Consider the following 8,537-nt stretch of genomic DNA (forward strand, 5'->3'; position numbering starts at 1 on the left):
ACATTTATTATTTTGAAAAATAAAATTAATGAATACGAAGACATTTTAATATTATCGTTAAATTCTATCACAAGTATCGTCTTTATTCGAGAACCATCAATTTTGATATTCAATATCGCAAAAAGCCTTCTCAATGCAACGTTCTCTTTAAACGAAATCATTTCGAATATTGGAAATACTTGCGAGTAAATTTTCAGTGATTTCACAATTTGAAAAAATGCAGTGGAACTACAGGTACAATGGAGATTTTAGTTCGTAAGGTTGGTATCGGTGTTATGAGAAATTATTACAATTTCTTGCAGTATCAATGTCTAGGAGCAGTGGTGACCACTGATAATCAGGTGTCACGTTTGACAGAGCGTCTTACTTGGAAACATGGACACTCACCATAGAAGTGGTCCACAAGGTCTTTCAGCGAGCAATGGAATTCGCAATGCTTGGGGTTTTTCTGGCAGATAGAATCTGAAATGAGAAAATTCCCCATAGAACTAAAGTTAATATATATGACGTCGTTTCCATCAGATGTCAGGTTGACAAGCTGTCAACCTAGCGAAACGTCATTGTCGATGGAGTGGGAGCAGCCATCTTGAACGACACGCTCAAACGAGATGGCGCCCGTGCACCACGCTTGTGACGAATTGCTATTTTATTATTTGAAGTAATTTTGTTTCGAAGTGTTCCAATTTACATAATTTGTACTATTTCATACTGATTAAATTACATCGACTGTACCTCGGAGTTGGTCATTTATTCTGCCACGTATATCTTCCCAGTTTCAATAAGAAAATGATGGTGAAGCCCTTCCTAGCTTTTCATATACCTTATTGTACACCACAAACATAATAATAATACTAAAAATAAAAAGAAAAATATATAAAAAATATTTGATATGATTCTATAGTTTCCAGCAGTGGACAACAAATGGCTAATAAAAATTTCACTTTAAGAATAACATCAAAGTTTCGTAATACATTATTATTATTTATTTTTTTTTTTTTTTTTTTTATGTCATAAGGTGGCAAACGAGCAGGAGGCTCACCTGATGGAAAGTGACTACCACCGCCCATGGACATCTGCAACACCGGGGGGCTTGCAGGTGCGTTGCCGGCCTTTCAGGAAAGAGTACGCTCTTTTCTTGAAGGTTCCCAAGTCGTATCGGTTCGGAAAAACCGCCGGCGAAAGCTGGTTCCACAGAGTGGTTGTGCGAGGCAGAAAATGTCTTAAAAATCGCGCTGTTGTGGATTTTCGGACATCTAGGTGGTGCGGGTGATATTTGGAATTTTGACGAGATGTCCGAAGGTGAAATTCAGCAGCCGGGATTAATTCGAACAATTCCTCGGAACATTCCCCGTGATAAATTCTGTAGAAGATGCAGAGCGATCCAACATCTCTACGCAAAGCCAAAGGATCAAGCAGATCGGAAAGGGCTTGATCGTCGATAATTCGAGCCGCTCTACGTTGGATACGGTCAAATGGAAGGAGCTGGTACTGGGGAGCACCCGCCCAGAGGTGAGAGCAGTATTCCATGTGAGGCCGAATTTGCGCCTTGTATAGTCTTAGACGATGGGCCGACGTGAAATACTGTCTTGCCTTGCTGAGCACACCAAGCTTTTTTGATGCCAATTTGGCTTTGCCTTCCAATTGACCGCGGAACTGAACGAGACTCGAAACATCAACGCCAAGTATTCCGATACTAGCTGTAGCGGCTAACGGAATGTTCTCGAATCGTGGAGATACGACAAATGGTGTTTTTTTAGCAGTTAACGCGCAAACTTGCGTCTTTTTGGGGTTATTTATACGGGATATTTCAAGTAAATATAAAAAAAATAATACCTGCATTGTATCCTCAATATACAATAATTTGTCCAGAGAACGCGATAATTATCTACAAAGGATGCAATAGCATTACTAATTTTGAAATCAAGTTAGGAACTGAGCGATTTGTACGTTAATGTTATATTGGAAAGCTTTCCTGAAATTTCACGCACGTTTTCACAATCGGATATATCATATTTTGAACACTCAGAATACGAAATAAAACAAAAAAATATTTAGTGTGGTTAGAACGCGTGTATCTTAACCGATGATTTCGGGTTCAAACCCAGGCAGGCACCACTGAATTTTCATGTGCTTAATTTGTGTTTATAATTCATTTCGTGCTATACATTTTAATTTATTTATTACATTGGCGGTGTGTAAGGTATGGTTAATATCCAACATATGGAGCAAGACGTTATGTCCCTTGAGCTTGTATTTACACTGGTTCACTTATCCTTCAACTGAAAAAAAAATTACTAAGTATTGCTGTTTGAAGGAAGAATATCGGATGAGACGTTGTTATCTATCCAGATAGGTTTGTTCAAGGTCTTCCACCAAGTAGGTATATGGAATTTTAAGTGTACATGCCAATATAAAGTTGGGAGTACAATCATTTGAAAGTTAATGGTACCCCCTGGATTTTCATGTGTGTGTGGTTGTGCGTTAAAGAACGTGTCGCAGAGTAATCATTAGTTTTGATTGATTAAATGATACATACATTAATTTCATTAAATTACTTATATATAGTGCACTTTCTCAGCCATCTTGCTTCGTTCTTGAGGTAAGGTCTTTGTTTCATTAAATTTAAATTGACCAAAATAAAATTATAGGAACGTTATACTGATTTCAAAACTAACATTCTTCTTTTTTATATCTAAAAGGGATAATTTATCCTGTTTCATTTCATAACTTGAACCAAACGTAACTTAATAAGCTCTAACTTAATTAAATAAACTCTATGCTTAAGCTAAATTATCTTCAAAACTTACATGAATTACAATGCATACCTTCTAATTTAATAATTAAATTTTGATTGTGCTATTTATATTTTATAATTAATTTAACACTAAAATAAATAAGCGGGTAAGATTAAATGAATGCAATACATTTTGACAAAAGACCATTAAAATAGATATTGTTAGAAAAAACTCAGGAGCACAATCGTGAAATATCAGAAAATGAGTGAGTAAAGGATACACGTGTCAAAACAGCGTAAGCCGGTTTCCTACATTTTACGTGTGAAATTTGAAGTGAGTTCTTAGAGAATAACACTGCCGATATTAAATATGTGGATATAGATAATTTAGCTGTAAGAAATAAAAATATAAATTGTACCAACATTTAGAGTAAGCAAAGCTATTTTTATTTCCCGCACTTTCGGCCTATAAATAGTCATTTAAATTCTTTTAAAGAAAAAGTATTTTATGTAGCCGAAGAATTTTTATATTTTTTTAAAGAACTGCATACAAAATCCATTAATTACTTTAGGTTTAATTAAAATTCTAGAAAATAACACATACTATTAGCAAAGAAAAACTATACGTTCTACTAAGACTTTAATTTGGACCATCTTCAACTATTTAATTGCATGCAAAAGATACAAATTGCTTTAATTTAAGCAAACAATTCAGACAACAACTTATAACAGAAATATATCTGCACTTTATACCCGAACAGCTATTAAAGTATCATCCGAACAAAACTTGTAAACGTTCTTCCTCAGACTAGAATAAATTAGAAATGGCACTTATGGCATTTACTTACTTAATACTAGCTTAGTTACTTATGTGAAATTGATTATGTTATTATATTGTAAGGAATGCTTAAATAAATCTATTTACATAATATGTGAAACAGTGACAGACAGAACAGATAAAAAGTGCTGTCACTTTAATTAATAATTCTTGACGTTTATTTGTAGCATTTTATTTTGGATTTTCGAAATGTTAGTGCCGCCGCTCCGTACGCGCCTGACGGTCAGTCCTTAGCTCGGTTCAGTCGGGGTAGGCGATCGAATTTTATCCAAGCAAACTTTACGATAAAGCATTTTTGAATCGTTAATATTTCAACTCTTCGGGAAGCAGCCTACAGCGAGAAGAAACGGCAAGAACTCCCATTGTTTCTCGTTACAGATGACAATGTTTTTTTATCAATCCTGTGATGGAAACCGAACTTAAATCCAGGTGGTTATTTTTCCAAAGTATTATTTTAATGTATAATAATATATGTTAATTCATTAAGTTTTGATAAACTTTCTAAATTTAAATGATATATTGATTATAATTTTCGGTATCATGTTATATACGTGTATGCCCAAAAACGGCAAGCACGGGAGGAGTTTGTTTTTATTTCTTGTTTTAATAGTATGTATATAAGCTTTTATGGAATATTTTTGTATATTCTTCCGTATAAACATTATATTATCATAAATGTATTGTGAAGCAGCCACATACCTATTTCCTCAAAGGTTTCCGTAACGTGCTAGAACTAATATTATAAATAGTTCGGAGAGCTATTGTCCTCAGAATAAATACAATTTCAATATCGACGTAATGACGTCATAACAACATTCTATATGAAATATACTTATGTTTGTGAGTTTTCGAATTGTTTTGATTATGTAAATGGCATTACTTAAATTTCTTTGCCAGGGCCCAGAAATGGATGCCCCCCTAAAGCTTAGAGTCAAGAATATCCCTAGAAACACCTTCGACTCAACAAACTCAAATCTTTTATTATTCAAAAAAACTGTGGAAGAATTTAACTTAACCTTTGGCAGGGAAAATAGCTTACATTTAGGACAAGATTATTAATGTCAAACCAACCAAGAACCTGCGACAGAGCACTTTGTACAACGTCACAATTGTTTATCTTTCTGTCGAGTTTAAAAATAAGAGATGTATCATCTGCTTCAGTCTTAGTAACAAAATAAGGTTAATTAATTATTATTAACAGTAGTTGTTCTAAAATTGAACCCTGTGGTACACCCTCAGGAATGCTGCTTTGAACTTATGATTAAAAATAACACACGTATAAATCAAATCACCTTTAAATATTTTTTTATAAAATGAGGCACTGATAAGTCTTTTGAAACGCCATGTGAAGCGTACTCCAAGCATTATAAAAACAAAGCAATTAAGTTCAACATAAATAAAAATTATTTTTAAAGCAAGTTTATTGTAAAGCTTGCAAATGTACAAAATAGTGTACTTTTTCAAGCCAGCCAAAAGGAGACAAAGCGACTTAAAATAGCTTCCAAAACTGTACAAATAAGACGATGGACAGACAGACGGATAAACAGACTTTGTGATGCAAATCCACGACACTTCAGCGTTTTCAGCGCTGAATAGGATTCTACAGCGCCTTTGGAATTTTTAACAGCTTGAATAACACTCGTGTTTAATGTTAGTTGCCTTTTAGTATTTAAAACGCTTTAAACTACATTATGTAAAATATTTACTCTCTATTTGAGATCATACAAATAATATATTTACTATATATTTCTTTAAGTTTGGTAATATATGTTCTTCTGATGGGCTAAGGTCTTTTATGGATAAAAACCCAGTGGGACATACGCGTTCTCCAGAAGATTTGTAGCTTATTAAACCTTATCTAAACACTTTAATCCAATGCGGGTTAGTAAATATACACATAAGATAGATTTTCATCCTCCTAATACCTACTATGTACCGTAGATCACAAAATGAACTTAAAAAAATAACTTGAAAAAGGTGATTTTAAGCCAGCAATTCTTGGTTAAGATTTCCATGTTCTATCTACTCGGTCAACGTGGTTTATTCTTGCCACGTTTTCTGCTATTTATATTTGTTATACTTAAAATTGAAAGAAATGCTCTCATAGATGATATATATATAATAATGTTACTGTAAACTCTTTCAGTCTATCTGTTTGTTACTCTTTGAAGCAAGCTTGAAACAAAAGGAAGGACAGCGCCTGACGACCAACCCCTACAACGCGAGCAAAGTGAACAACAGCTAGTTGAATATATATTTAATCTTTACATAATATACATACTTCTATATAATTTAGCTATCATATAGTTGATGTTGGACATTAATGTGAATAAAATATAATTAAAATAATAAATAATGGTTGGAAACAGTTTTACAATTACAGATGCGTTATTTTCACTTCTTTAGATTCCCCCGCGTATATAGTATAGGGGCAAAAAAAACCGTGAGCCTACTGCACGTTTGCCTCCTATAACATAAAAAAACACACAAATAGACTTCCATTATATAATTATATGATCAGGGTCAAAAGATGTATTAATACCCAAAGGCATTATTGAACTAAAATTTCAAGTTCAGTTAGCACTGATTTCAGTATTCTGAAAGTATTTCAAAGATTCTTAATTACTCGTAGTAAATTCTCTTAAGTCTAATTAAAATTTATAATTTTCTCCTTTACCAACTTAGACCCTTCGCAAAGGTCGCAACCGCTACACAATATTTCAAGATTCTAGACAGAAATTTAGCATAAATAAGTGCATCAGTCTGAATAATAATATTTTGTATTAGCTAACGCCAATAATAATGCGTCGGAAAGCGCTTTAAAATATTATAACATGTTTACAACTAGTTGCGAGTTCGTATGGTTGAAATAAAATTTCTTTTAAATGTCAAATACCACATGAAAAAAATGTTGAGAGTACTAAGACGAAAACGAAATCCAAAAAAAATGCTTAAAGACATTTAAAAAACTACTTATTGTTCGCAACAGCGTCCGATTTCAACTATACCTAAGAACGATCCAGGTAATCCATGTACAAAAAAAATATTTCATCAATTTCGGTCAAGCTTCTTAGGATTGAGGATAAAGAACACACGCAAAATCGGAATACACTTGAGCGAAAATTTGCAAATACTCGTCTCAAATTTAAAATTATATTTTTGTATCGCTTGCAGTTGAAGGACCTTGGATTATATTTTTTATTATTATAATTTTTAAACAATTAGTCGAACGGAAAAATGTGCTACTTGATACTACAGTCAGTGATCACCAACGCCCATAGACATTAGTGCTGTATGAATTATTAACCAATCACTTCGTCGCCAATGCGACCATACCAAATAACTCTAAGGATTGCTGTTTGCGGTAGAACATATGATGAGTGAACTAACCTAAGTGGGGCTCGCACAAAGCCCTACCATAGTGTAACAGCGTTAAAACATTTTCACAGTTTAAAACACATGTCTCATTGCCTCTGCTAATAACGCGAAGACAGTTTTTTTTTTTTTGCCAAGATAATCAGAATTGTTATTCAACGAGAAATACTGCTTTTAGATGCTGTCAAGCATCAGCATTGCTGACGTCACTTTCACCAACATGATCTTGATGGCTCATTTTGCAATGAAATAATAAAACTATTTCAGCAAAATAATAGGTTTATTCAACAATCGATCAGGACACAACGTTCGCCAGAACAGTCCGACGGCTCGAATGAGAATGAACCCCGAGCAACCGTCGCACTGCTTTTTATAGCAAACATCATAAAAACAACACAAATTAATTAGAAATAACTTGATTAAATAATCAATTTAAAGCGTTTGCGCCGACAAATATAATACGAACCAAAATAAGTATTCATTTTATATTTAAGAATAGGTGCTTCAAAACAATAAAATAGAATTTTTTGACCGCTAAACATGTATCCCATAACACTGAGTATGAAAACTACATTTTGTAAAAAAAGTCTCAGTGTTCTTCTATCATTACTTAAGCTAACTTAAACATTAATAATCTTTGTCACATAGCATAAGACGTGCATTCATTATCTGTGCTTCGGGACATCGTCTTTTATAAATAGAAAACTTATTAAAATTAAAACTAGCTTAACTAAGCTAAGCTAATTAACGAACTATATTAAACTTCCATAATACAAAGTTTTGTCTTTAAAATTGCTCGCAATAATACATTTTCGGTTAAACTTGCTTGTGTTTACAATAAATAACTCTTATAAGCAAACACTGCGTTCCAAGATAATTGTTTTAAAAATGGTTGAATTTAAGCCGCTAAGACATCATACGTATTAGAATAGATTTACACCTAATATTCGTTACGCGTGTTAGTAGATTTTAGTTATTAAAAAGTAGCCTTTGTTCTTCCGAGACGTTGAAGGTTATTTTATAGGAAATTTTATCAAATTCGTTGCACTGGCGTACCCGAAAGAGCGTGACACGAAAGAATACTTTTGCATTTAAAATATTTGTATAGATTGAATTAAAAATTCTAATACTTTCATATAATCTATGTAGGTATTAACTAGTTGTAACACGCGGCTTCGCTAGCGTTTTAGGGATAGTTCATAAATTGTTAGGGATAAAAAATGTAGATTATGTCCTTCCTTGGGATTTAAGCTTGCTTCAAAAGAAATTTCATCAAATTCGGTTCAGTATTTTGGCCGCGGGTGTAACAGATCGACAGATAAACAGAGCTACTTTTGCATTTATAATATTATCAGAATATTAAAAATAAATACATAAAGCTCTTATTAATAAATCGTCATCTTATTTATTAATAGCGTGAGCCGATTCTTGTCCCAGTGATTATGGGATGATAGCTGCACGTAGAAGATCTGTCTCATTTTGAAGAGCTCCATCGTTAGATGTGCAGAAAATTAAAGAGGAATCTTGATTGCTATTGTAGAACCGGTTACTAGGTTTATACTTGTTACAATTTTTACGTCTGTATAAGAA

This window comes from Vanessa atalanta, chromosome 18 (genome assembly GCF_905147765.1).
Source record: "Vanessa atalanta chromosome 18, ilVanAtal1.2, whole genome shotgun sequence".
In the NCBI taxonomy this organism is placed as follows: Eukaryota; Metazoa; Arthropoda; class Insecta; order Lepidoptera; family Nymphalidae; genus Vanessa; species Vanessa atalanta.